A 14300-nucleotide genomic window follows, 5' to 3' on the forward strand; every position below is an offset into this window, starting at 1 on the left:
GATTTTTGACATCCTCTTCAGGCAGAAAGATGTCCACTGGGTGTAGAGTGTACAGATAACCTCCTAGAGCTGCTGGACTCTCAGCTCACCCTCACCAAACTTGACAGATTTACGGACGCTGCTTGGATTCCGGGGAGCTGCGGGTGGAGCGCAAGACAGAGGCCCTGCAGGAGCTACGGGCCCTGGAGCTGGAGGCCACCTGGCTGGCCTGAGAGCTAGAGGGCGTGGACAAGGACTTTCTAGGAGTCCCAGGCAGAGACACAAGAGCTGGAGCAGCAGGAGACGCAGTCCTGAAAGAAGTACTGTGCGCTGAAGTGGCTGCAGCTGGAGCTGTGTGACCAGCTGGGGAGCATGGAGAATCAGCCGTGGCATGCACGGGTGTAGCTGCACCGGTAGAAGAAAACCAGCTCTTCCAAGTCATGTTTGAGATCTGGGAGAAGGGCTTTGAGGGCGACGTCAACAGCGTCCCCGCTGGCCAGTGGACTGTGGAGAGATCAACGCTGCCTGGGTTCGGGTTGCCTTGTGCCGCTTGCCCTCCCCAACACGATTGGCCTGGAGTCTCCTGCGCAAACTACTCCTATCCGAAGTCTTTGACAGGTAATTCGGCTGTGCTGCTCTTGTTCTCAGATGGGAGCCAGAATGTTTTCTGGAACAAGTTTGAGGGCACCATTATTTCCTTCCTGGACTGCTTACAGCCGTTCAAGGAAAAGGCTGAGAAAGGCTGGCAGGACCTCCGGCTGCCCCACAGGGTCCAAGTGGAGGGAGGCCTGCTGGAGGATTCCCCAGGCTGTGGGGAATGCTCTGCTTTCACGACCCATCTGAACACCAGAGAGCAGCAGACACAAGTACTTGAATTCACGCTTGTCAATTTGAAGTGTAGCCTTGCTTGGGCCTCCTTAAGATATCGTAAAACTTAAGATTAGTTTTTCCTAAAATATTGTGAAAATATTAGGTTAAGAGTACAATGTTTCTAATTCAAAAGATCATTGACCACACCTGGTATTAAGAACAAGATAAAATATTGGGGGCAGGTGTAGCACAGCAGGCTGGGTAGCCCCATACAGAAGTGATAGTTTGAGTCCCGGCTGCTTTGTTTCCCATCCAGCTCCATGCTGGTGTGCTTGGGAAAGCAGCAGCAGATGAACCAAGTGCATGGGCCCCTGCCACTCATGTGGCAATTCCAGGCTCCTGGCTTCAATCTGGCCCAACCCCAGCTGTTGAGGCCATTTGGGGAGTGAACCAGCTGATGGAAGAACTGTCTCTTGCCCCCTCTCTGTTGCTGTGCCTTTCAAGTAAATAAGTTTTTTAAAAAGAAAAAAAAAATCTTGCCCAGAGCAAACCATGTCATTGCTATCTTTAACACATCTTTGGCCTCTCTCTTCATCCAGATAAACATTCAAAATGACAAAAGATGGGTTATAAGAAAACAGGATTATTCCTATATAAAAAGGGATAAAGGGACGGAGAGGGAATTAACTGAGGCTGGGATGTGAAGAGAGGTCATGGGAAGGATAAAGGTGGAAGTTTTCAGTGTTATTGATAAGAAGCTCAGGGGCCACGGGTGTAGGCAGTAGAACTCCCAAGGGGCTGGTATTGTAGGGATGGGTGAGAATATTTAAATACTTTAAGTTGTAAATGTAAATCCTTTCTTCATCCCTGAGAAAATTTCAACACATTGTTTCATGAAAAAAAATGAATGTGAAATAAAATCTTTTCAAATGTATAACAGTTGAAAGATTTCATCACTAGCATATCTGGCCTATAAGAAATATTACAGAAAGTCTTTCAAGAAGAAATGGTAGCCGTGTGGATAAATGTAAAGAATTATCATAGAAATCTATTTAAAAGGTAAGCTAATAGACTCATCATTAAAGCAAAAAATGTATTAAATGGCTTACAATGTATGTAGATGTAAGGTGTATGAAAATGAACACATGGAAGCCTAGCAGGTGAGAAATAGAAGTATATTTTTTGCCAGGACTTTATGTTATATGTGAAATGGTATAAACACTTGAAGGTAGACTAAGACAAGTTAAAGACAGATATATCAGCCCTAGTGAAACTACTGACATATCAAAACAGAAATTTATAGCTAATAGATCAGCAAAGGAGGTAAAATGGAATATGAAAAAAGATCCAAAATCAGATCACAATGGAAATAATTTGGAAATCAATAACAGAAAGATACCTTTAAAGCTTTTCCAGTATTTGGAAACTATAAAAATGGTCTTTAAGAATTTAGGTCAAAAAATATTTAAAAATGAAATTGGAAAGTATCTTGAGTTGAAAGAATATGAAAACATAATAACAATATTTGTGAGAATGCTCTAGTAATATATTGGGAGAATTTTTGTAGGGCTAAATGCCCTTCTAAGAAAATAAAAACAAGTTTCAAATAAATAACTGCCCATTCCAATTTTAGAAACTAGAAAATGAGAAGCAAGTAAGACTCAAAGTAAGTAGTAGAAAAGAAATAATGAAAGTTAGACTGGAAGTCAATAAGGTAGAAAGCAAAAATGCAGCAGTGAAATTAACAATACCAGAGCTGTTGCTTTAATAAGATCCATAAAATGTATAAACTCCTAGTCAGACTGATTAGGAAAAAAAACATACAAAATTGCTAATGTCATGAATAAAAATACAACAAGCCATTCAGTATAGAATTACTGTAGATATTAAAAGATAATAGAGAATACTGTAAACACATTTGTGACTATAAATTTGACAACTTACATGAAATGAGAAAATTCCTTGAAGGACACAAACTACCAAAGTTCATATGAGAAAAAAACTCAATAGCCTGAATAAGCCCGATGTCTATAAATGAAATTGAATTTGTAGGAAAAACTTTTTCATGATGAGCACTCAGTGCCCAGCTATTTTCATTGTAAAATTCTGCTAAACACTTAAGGAAGAAATAATGCTGATTCTACACAAACTCATCCAGAAATATGAAGACGAAGGAAAATATTTCAACACATTGTATGAGCCAGAATTACTTTTATACCAAATCCAGAAAAAGCCATTATAAGAGAAAAAAACTACAAAGCAAGGTATCCCTCACAGTTATAGAGCAGGGAAACCTTAAAAATTTTAGCAAATTGAAGCCAACAAAATGTAAAAGTATAATACATCATGACCAAATAGGATTTATCTAAAAGCACAAGGTTGAATTAACATCAAAAACCAATCATCTGTGTGCTTTTTTGTTTTATTTTGTTTTTAGATTTATTTTGAAAGAGAGAGAGGGAGAGAGGCAGAAAGGGAGGGCGGGTGGGAGGGAAGGAGGAAGAGAGAGAGAGAGAGAGAGAGAGAACCGTCTATCAGCTGGTTCACTCCCCATTGGCTGCAATAGCTGGGGCTGGTCCAGGTTGAGGCCAGGAGCCAGAAGCTTCTTCAAGGTCTCCCATATGGGTCCTGAGGCCCAGACACTTAGGCCATCTTCTGCTGCTTTTTCCAGGCCATTAGCAGGGAGCTAGATCAGTAGTGGAGCAGCTAGGATTCAAGAACTGGTGCCCACGTAGAATGCCATCATCACAGGTGGTGTTACCTGCTATACCACAGTGCTGGGCCCTATTGTTGATTTTTTTTTGAGTTGCTTATATATTCTGGATATTAATCCTTTGTCAGATAAGTAGCTTGCAAATATTTTTTTCTATCCTGTTGGATGTCTCTTTAGTCTATGGGTTATTTCTGTTGATGTGCAGAAGCTTCTGAGTTTGGTAAATTCCATTTGTCTAGAGTTGCTTTTGTTGCCTGTGCTTTGGTGGTAGGAGGAGGGGTGGTTCTTACCCAGGAAATCATCACCTACATGAATGTCTTGAAGCATTTCCTGCATTTTTTCTTCTGTAAGCTTCATAGTCTCAGGTATTAATTTAGGTCTTTCATCAATTTTGAGTTGATTTTCGTATTTGAAAGAGGTATGGATCTAATTTGATTTTTCTAAATGTATACACCCAGTTTTGCCAACACCATTTATTGAAGAGATTATCCTTTCTCCAATGTGGGATCTGAGCAAATTTGTCAAAAATCAATTTGGCTGTATGTATGTGGATTAATTTCTGGGCTTTCTATTCTGTTGCATTGATCTGTGTGTCAGTTTTTATGCCAGTACCATGTTGTTTGAATTATTATAACTTTGTAGCATGCTTGAAAGACAGGTATTGTGAAAACCAATGAAGTTAAGATAGGCAAAGGACCCAAGTAGTTCTCAAAAGGAGAAATATAAATGGCTAACATATATCATATATTTCATAATAAATGAAAAAGTGCCCAGTATTGCTAGCCATCAGGGAAATTCAAATCAAAACCACAATGTGGTACATTAGGTGAAGCCACAGCATGTGATACTGGTATCCCATAAGATCCCCGATTCAAATACTGGCTGCTCCACTACCGATCCATCTCCTGGATAATGCACCTGGGAAAGCAGTGAAAGTTTGCCCAAGGACTTGGGCCTCTGCCACTCACATGATAGACCCAGATGGAGTTTTAGGCTCCTAGCTTTGGCCTGGCCCAACCCTAGTGCTTGGGGCATGAATCAGTGGGTGGAAGATCTCTCTTTCTCCATCTCTCCCACCTTCTCTGTTACTCTGCTTTTCAAATAAACAAATATATCTTAAAAAAAACAAAAACAAAAACAATGAGGTATCACCTCACCCCTGTAAGAATGGCTATTATCCAAAAGATAGCAACAAATTTTGGTGAGAATGTGGAGAAAACGGAACTGTTAAACACTGTTGGTGGGACTGTAAATTAGTGCAGCCACTATGGAAGACAATATGAGATTCCTTAAAAAACTTGCCGTATGATCTTGCAATCCCATTACTAGGTGTATACCCAAAAGACATGAAAACTTTGTTTTAAAGAGATCCTTGCTCCACCACATTTATAACAGCACTGTTCACAATAGCTGAAATATGGAAATCAACCAAGCTGTACATGGATCAGGTGAGTGGATAAAGAAAATGTGATAAATGTGACACACACATACATACACACATAGTAGACTATTACTCAGCTATAAAAAAAAGAATGACATTTTATCATTTGCATCAAAATGGTTACAACTGGAGGGCATCATGTCGAGTGAAATATGCTAGACACAAATAAATACTGCACGTTCTCTTTAATATGTGTGAGTTAAAAAAAACAGAAAAAGAAATGACTGTATATATCAGTTTTGCTGAAAATACAGTGTTTTGTCAAACTTTGTTTTAATAATTTGTCCAACAGAATTTTTATTAAAAAGATTTATTTGATGGCAGAGTGAGAGAGAGAGAGACAGGCAGACAGACCAATAGACAAAAATATCTTCCTTTGGCTCACTCACTCCCCAAATGACTGTGAATGCTGAGGCTGGGTCACACTGAAATCTTGAGCCAGGAAATGCATTTGGGTCTCTCATGTGGGTGGAAGGGGCTCAAGTACTTCAGCCATCTTCAACTGCTTTCCCAGGTACATTAGCAGGGCCCTGGATCAGAAGTGAAGTAACCAGGACTTGAACTGGTGCTCATAGGGGATGCTGATGTTGTAGGTGGTGGCTTAGCCCTCTGCACCACAATGTCAGCCCCAAACAAATTAATAATTATAAACTAGTGTAGTTTCAGAGATTTTTTTTTCACTATTTTAAACTTGACATGAGTGAGGTTGAACATCTTTTCATTTGATAGCCTTATAGCCTTTGCCTGTTTTGCTGCTGAACTATGGTCATTTTACTTCATATTTGTTGAACTCTAGTGGAACATTAAGCCCTAATGTAAATTAAAAATATTTATCAAAAATAAAAATGCCAGAGGATCAGTCAATATAATTTTAGTAAATGAAAAAGAAAGTGCTCTTCTCAATAGATGCAAAGAAAAAAAAAAGCCAGCACATCTGAAGTAGTCTAATATTCATTCCTTACAAAAACCAAGCAAATTTGCTATTAATCAGAATTTCCTCGATTAAAAAAGGTTGACGAAATTTATAGTTTTGTAATACTTAATGATCAAAACATTGAATTTTCTTTTTATATAGCAGGCCTTTTCTGAGATGTATTTATTTTTTTGAATGGAAGAGTTACAGAGAGGCAGAGGCAGAGAGAGAGAGCGCAAATGAGCGAGCATTTGCTGGTTCACTCCCCAAATGGCTGCTATAACTAGAGCTAGGACGATCTGAAGTCAGGAGCTTCTTCTGGGTCTCCCACATGGGTGCAGGGGCCCAAGAGCTTGGACTATCTTTCACTAATTTCCCAGGCTCATCAGCAGGGAACTGGATCGGAGTGGAGCAGCCAGTGCCCATATGGGATGCCAGCACTGTAGGCGGCAGCTTTATGGGCTGCCATATTGCTGGCCTCAAATACTTCTTAAATCATGAACAGAACAAGAATGTTTGCTTTCATTACCTCTGTTCATCAATGTATGGGGTATTTACCCAAAACAAAAGAGTAAGAAATAAAGAATCTTCCACAAAGAAGTAAAACTGTCTTTTGTTTCCAAAGATACTGTCATCTATGTGAAAATTTAATGGAATACACAAAAAAGCAATAGTACTGATAAGTGAGTTTAATAAGGTTGCAAGATAGGGCATTAATATGAAATATCAGTGATATTTTTGTATATTAGCATTAAATCAGAAATTGAAATGAAAATCCCAGCCACTTATAGTAGCATCATAAGTAAGAAATATTTGAGGCTAATATGACAGAGTATTAAATAAGTCTGAGTATCAAAGATCTGTGCATTGAAAACTACAAACATTGTTTAGATAAACCAAAGATGATCTAAGTAAATGAAGGGAATATATTATGTTTGTGGACTAGAAAACATTATTGTTATGAGAATTTCCCCCACATTGATCCATACATTTCAATACAATCCTAATAAAAAAAATCTCAGAATGGATTTTATTTGTAGAAGTTGGCATGCCTGTTTTAAACTTTTAATTCTAGAAACACAAATAGTGATGAGAAAACAGATTGGTGGGGCAGGCATCTGACACAGTGCTTGGGCTGCTTGTTTCCCATAGAGGAGTGCCTGGTTTGAGTAATGGCTATTCCACTCTTGAACTAGCTTCCTGATAATGTGCACCCAGGGAGGCAGCAAGTGATGGCTCAAGTAGTTGGTCTTTGCCACTCATGCAGTAGACTTGGATTGGGTTCTTGGCTTTAGCCTAGACTAGCCCTAAGCAACTGTGGGCATTTAGGGAGTAGAGTAACAGATGGAAGTTCTTTGTCTTTTGCTCTGTGTTTATATGCCTTTCAAGGAAAAAATGAAAATAAACAAGTTAATTAAAAAAAAAAGCAGATCAATGATTGGGAAAGGGATGGGATGGTAGTGGTGAGGAACTGGAAGTGTAATTAGAAAAGGATGGAGAAACTTCTAGAGTCACTCCATATCTTTATTATCTTGACTGGTAAAGAGTACAGGGTATATACTTACCCAAATACACATTTTGAATGTGTAGGTCAATTATACCTCTAAATGCTGTTAAAAACTCATTGACTTGTATAATATAGTATACTCCAATTGGTGACCCTTATGTTAAATTTACCTTAATAAAATTGACTTAAAATTTCAAAAACAGCAGACATAGTAAAAAAAATTCTTGTTTTTTTCTGAGAATAGTTTATAATTTCTATGGGAAAAATAATTCCTATTAACATGAAACAGGTAATAAATGTGGGCAGGCAGAGTTGATATCATTTGTAGATGTTCTTCTATTTTGTTTAAAAACATAGATTTGCAAAGTCTTGGATAACACACAAATTTTAACCATAATTTTTCACCATCTACCTGTAATAAAACCATGATTTATTTAAGAATTAGAATAATCTTATCTAGTTTTTCCCAGTTTATATTTCATATGACATCTTAGAATCTGAAATACAAAACTAATGAGTTCTCATGTTTTGAGAAATGTAATTTTTAGACTTTCTTTTAACTTCTGTGTTAGCCACTAGTGACTTATGGGGAGTCCATTAAAACAAAGGCCTAATTGGGCTACTTTTAATTTACTTCCATCCTGCAATATAATAATAAATGCAGATGTGTTTCCAACATTAATTCCTATCTACATGGCAGAATTTCATTACGCACAGCCAGCCCCATTTTAATTAAGCACCCTGACTTTGGATGTGCACTGTGTATGCTTTTGGCCCATCAGAACAAGCACTTAGTCAATTAACTATTTTATTAACCAATTGATTTTTGCTGTAGGTCCCTACCTTCTCTTACCAGTTAGAAATGATCATGAAAGGCAAATTAATTGGTTCCTTTCATCTCTAAATGCAACAGTAAATAATAAAACATTTCAAACAAGGTTTTTGTGAAGAATCTAAACACAAACAAAAAATACTTGCCATTTATTCTGAAATGTAAAAACTGACTTCTTGCAGTAGCATCGTATTTTAAATGAATCATATTGTCACACTGACCTTTATTGATATACTGTTTCCCAACTTAAAGCATCAATCCTGCTGCTTAAAAGATCTTTTGTTATACAAGACCTGCAGATCCATCAGGTAACGAAATAATGATTTGCCATCCATGGACTACCTAAGTCAATAATATAACAAGATTCTTAGTAGCTTCTTCCCAATCTCTCACAGTACCCTGTTGCCTATGTCTGCAATATACTGGTGCCATTAGACACCAAAAAGTGTTATTTAACTGAACAAAAATGCAATGCATGGCATGTGGCTTCTCAAGATATTGTCAATTTCTGGGAAATACTATATAGTTTAATTTGATTCAACATCTGTGGCAGAGTATAATTAGATTTTTTTAGGCAAACAAAATTTTTTTCAGATAAACCAAAAGGCTTAAACTCAGTGCATTCTCCATCTTCTCCGACCCCAATTTTGTTTTGTGTTAGAATTATTTATGTATTTTTCTAAAGTATTGGGATATATGACATGCTAATAAATGGAAAATGGACTTATTTTGGAATGTATATTGTTTATATATATAAATGTTTAATTTTAGTTATATATCAAACATATACATTTTAAACATGAAAGATAGATGTAAGGCTTTCTGTGTCCTCATTCTCTTGTAACAACTATTCTTATCAGCATTCTCCTAGTGGGAAATGGTATTTAAGATATTGGTTCTCTGGGGCAGGCATTTGGTGCAGCAGTTAAAACATTTCTTGGGATGCCTGCATCTCATGAGTGCTTAGGTTTGAGTCCTGGGTCCACTCTTGATTTCATCTTCCTTGGTAATGAACACCCTGGGAGGCAGTAGGTGATAGCTCAAGCACTTGAGTCTCTGCCATTCACCTGGGAGACTTGGACTGAGCTGTTGGATTCTTGCTTTTGCTTGTGTCACTATATTCCTAAATCTGTATATGTGAAATACATTAAATTTGTATACCTTAAATAAAATTTAAACAAAAAATAAATTCTATGTAAATAAAAACAAGATACTAAAGAGTATCAAGTGTAGGACTTGGAAGTTATACTTTTATGAGCATATCTTGGGCAAATACTGTTACTTTTTTGATCCCAATTTCCTCATGTTTGAGTATTTTATATATGTCATGTTTAACTGTAGAGTTAACTTTGTGGTTCTGATGATGCTGGTCCTAATAGTGGTCACCAGATGTGTTCAGGTACCTTGTGGACATTATCTGTGAACTTGGCTACAGCCCACATAATCAGTATCACCATCCTCATTTTCCAGTCAAGAAGCCATAGGAACAATAAGCAATTTGTTTAGGGTTATCTAGGCTTATGTAGCAGAGTGAGAATTGAAAGGAAAGCTTGCTACATGCTGGCTCATGCTTCTTCCACTCTGCCATACTGCCTCTCCATGATGTAATGCCTGTGAAAGTGAGCAGAAAAGCCAGCACACTAGACAGATGCACAGTGGCATTCAGCCATTATAGTGATTAATAGTCATCATGAAATGTAGGACCTGACACCCAGAGGTGATGTTGCCCTTTCCTTGAATGGGAGTTACACTATGCCATTAGACAGATAATTATAGTGAGATTTTTCAAAGGCACATTTTTGCCATAGTCTTTATGCATGGCCTTGCTAGCTCTCCAGGAGAAGCAAAAAATAACAACGCTGATTGATTTCTCTTTGCCACTTGCTTCAAGTGGGTCCCAATTTAATGTCCTTCCCAATTGTGCCGTCATTGTCATTCAGAGATGTTGGTATTTTGTCCTCCACACAGACTGAAGAGTTGGGCTTCTCAGCAAGTTCATAATATCTGCACAGCAGGGAAAAATATACTATCTTTGCTAAAAGCTGTTTTGGTGGTTCTATTAGATGCTACAGTTCTTCCTCATTTCTACTACAGCAGGCAATAATCTATTTCCTTTAATTAATGGAGATTTCTCAGACATTTCTGTGATCAAACTCAAATTTTTTTTTAACTTTTATTTAATGAATATAAATTTCCAAAGTACGACTTATGGATTACAATGGCTTCCCCCCCATATCGTCTCTCCCACCCGCATCCCTCCCCTTTCCCACTCCCTCTCCCCTTCCATTCACATGAGGATTCATTTTTGATTCTCTTTATATACAGAAGATTAGTTTAGCATACATTAAGTAAAGATTTCAACAGTTTGCTCCCACACAAACATAAAGTGAAAAATAATAGATGATTTTTTTTTAAATGATGATGAAATCAGATCAGACCTATTGTCATGTTTAATCCCAGTGAGAATCAAGTTGGGAGTTGATCATTTCTTTTCTTTTTTTTTTTTACAGAGGATCAGTTTAGTATACATTAAGTAAAGATTTCAACAGTTTGCACCCATATAGAAACACAAAGTGAAATATATTGTTTGAGTACTCATTATAGCATTAAGTCTCAATGTACAGCACATTAAGGACAGAGATCCTACATGAGGAGTAAGTGCACAGTGACTCCTGTTGTTGACTTTACAAATTGACACTCCTGTTTATGGCATCAGTAATCTCCCTATGCACCAGTCATGAGTTTCCAAGGCTATGGAAGCCCTCTGAGTTCTCCGACTCTTATCTTGTTTAGACAAGGTCATAGTCAAAGTGGGAGTTCTCTCCTCCCTTCAGAGAAAGGTACCTCCTTCTTTGAAGACCTGTTCTTTCCACTGGGATCTCACTCACAGAGATCTTTCATTTAGGGTTTTTTTTTTTTTTTTTTTTGCCAGAGTGTCTTGGCTTTGCATGCCTGAAATACTCTCATGGGCTTTTCAGCCAGATCGGAATGCCTTTAGGGCTGATTCTGAGGCCAGAGTGCTATTTAGGACATCCACCATTCTATGAGTCTGCTGAGAATCTCGTTTCCCATGTTGGATCACTCTCCCCTTTATTTATTCTATCGGTTAGTATTAGCAAGTACTAGACTTGTTTATGTGCTTCCTTTGACTCTTAGTCCTTTCATTATGATCAATTGTGAACTGAAATTGATCACTTGGACTGGTGCGATGGCATTGGTACATGCCACCTTGATGGGATTAAATTGGAGTCCCCTGGTATGTTTCTAACTCTACCATTTGGGGCAAGTCATATTGAGCATGTCCCAAATTGTACATCTCTTCCCTCTCTTATTCCTACTCTTATGTTTAACAGGGATCACATTTCAGTTAAATTTCAACACTTAAGAACAACTGTGTATTAATTACAGAATTAAACCAGTCATATTAAGTAGAACAGACAAAAAACTACTAATTATAATCATAGAAGATCAGCTGAATTGCGTCATGCTATATTTGAATTACAGTCTGGTCATGGATTCTAAAACCTACATGAAGAAAATACCTTTTTTAAGGTACTCACATGCTATTCCATGGCAAAGAGGAAAGGTTCCACAAGAATTCCACAAAATGGCTTATTTAGTACAATACTGTTACCTTACCTGGGCAGTTTTTCAGTTCTGGCTTGCAACCCTAAATAGGCACACAATTTCCTGTATTCTTCCAGTGAGTGCTGACTTGGCTCCTATAGATGCTGGGGATATTTTTTTTTTCTCTAACAAGTAGGTTACCTCTTCTGAAGCTGCTTTAAATGACTCTGGGTACTTCAGTAATTTTCTTTTTTCTACATTGCTGCTTCCTCTAGGGAAGCCAACAAAGCATACCAAACCCTTATTAAGTATATACTATGAAAAGATGTGTGAATTTCCTTTTTTATATCTACCACTTATCATATATGTAATTAAAATATTTATTAAACTGAATTTGTAGGCTGCATCTCACTACATGTGCAGAAAGAGGAATCATGTGATTAATAAAGCTAAAAGTACATTTGGGTTAAAACAAGAAACTTGACCACATAGAGAAGTGGACAGAAAAGATTATATAGTTCCCATGTTTGTTCCACTAACAAGTAAAACTACTGGCAGTTCAAGTTATGCAAGCATTGGGTTTTAAAAATTGTCTTGTGAAAGAAAGAACAAAGGCTTCATTCTTTGTTAACTATTAGCAAATATAGCAAAAAGGCCAAAAAAAAGTCTAAATTGAGGAGGAGGGAAAGTAGTTTATTTTTTCCTACATCAAATCCATTTAGTATTTTGTAACAGATGTGTAATTAGTTATCAGGGATCTTTAAGTACAGTACCCTTGGTCAAAGGAACTTTAGATTTCTTTTGTTCCTTTATGCCAATGCTTGGAAATGCGGGTCCATTATGGACTGTTGGACCATCACTAAGACACCCCTTTGTGCCCACCTAAACTTCAGAGTAGCAAATAATTATTTCCTAATCTCAATCAAATTTATTATTCTATCACTTTCAGTTAATATTTAACAGAGAGGTTTTTATTAAATTATACTAATATATAAATGATTAATATCCCCTAATGTGCCAGTGATAGTTTCAGTTTTAAAGATGAATGCCCATAATAATGGAAGATATCTTAGAGATGTCCAATTAATGAGGTCTGAGGCAAAACTCCAGAAGGTTTTATATGACAGGAGACAATAACAGTTGAGGTCATTGCAACCTGGGAATCTGATCAAAAAATTTTGAATAACTCATTTATTTATTCAACCAGAACTTGCTGTGTATGACTAATCAATTAGAAACAGAGTATACAAGATAAATGTCATCTATTTGTAACTAATGACTTAATCTTAAAGAATTTCACCACTGTCAATAAAAATCTTTAAAAAAAATTCACTGTCTAGTAGAGGAAATAGAACATTAAAATAATGAATGATAAAAGCAATTATACAGATAGAAGGAGATATTTGGCAAATATTTTAATGGTTTTTCCTTCCAGATAACCTTTTCTAGATTCCCAGGTTTTGATGAATCTCAAAGGATGAATAGGAGTCAGTTATAGAAAGAGAAGTAGTGGTTAGGGAGTTGAGAAGCATGTTTTAGTCAAAGACATTCTGTAGATCAGGTAGCAGGCTCAATAAAGATGAACAAGGAGATTTTAATGAAAAGAACATTTATGAACTGAAATGAAAAGTTAAGGAAAATCAACAAGGGATGATGAATCATTGGTCAGTCAAGGAAAAGCTTGAAGCTGTTACCACCCTTAGGCTTGAAGGGACAAGAGTAAGAAACAATAACCTAAAAAAACTGAAAATAGATCTACCATATGACATCTAGCATACTTCTAGGTAGTTATCCAGTGGATATAAAAACAGCATATCCGGGCCGGTGCCACGGCTCACTAGGCTAATCCTCCGCCTTGCGGCGCCGGCACACCGGGTTCTAGTCCCGGTCGGGGCGCCGGATTCTGTCCCGGTTGCCCCTCTTCCAGGCCAGCTCTCTGCTGTGGCCCGGGAGTGCAGTGGAGGATGGCCCAAGTACTTGGGCCCTGCACCCCATGGGAGACCAGGAGAAGTACCTGGTTCCTGCCATCGGATCAGCACGGTGCGCCGGCCGCAGCGCGCTAGCCGTGGCGGCGATTGGAGGTTGAACCAACGGCAAAGGAAGACCTTTCTCTCTGTCTCTCTCTCTCACTGTCCACTCTGCCTGTCAAAAAAAAAAAAATTAAAAAAAAAAACAGCATATCCAAGAGATAGTGTGTTCATTGCAGCACTAATCACAATAGCCAAGTTATGGCACCAATCTCAGTGTTATTGATGGATGAATGGATAAAGAAAAAATTGTTACACAGTGGAACATTATTCAGCCTTTAAAGAAATAAAATCCTGATATTTGCCACAAAATCGATGGAATTAGAGATCATTACATTAGGTGATATAAGCCAGACACAGACAAGTACTGTATGTTCTTCCTCATATATGGAAGTTAAAAAATAATGGGTTTATACTTAGTGAAATAAGCCAGTCCCAAAAGGACAAAATACCATATATTCTCCCTGATCTGTGGTAACTAATAGAACACCTAAAAAGTAATCTATAAAAG

This window comes from Oryctolagus cuniculus, chromosome 18, assembly GCF_051225735.1.
Source record: "Oryctolagus cuniculus isolate XC-2025 breed Fujian yellow rabbit chromosome 18, ASM5122573v1, whole genome shotgun sequence".
NCBI classification, from domain to species: domain Eukaryota; kingdom Metazoa; phylum Chordata; class Mammalia; order Lagomorpha; family Leporidae; genus Oryctolagus; species Oryctolagus cuniculus.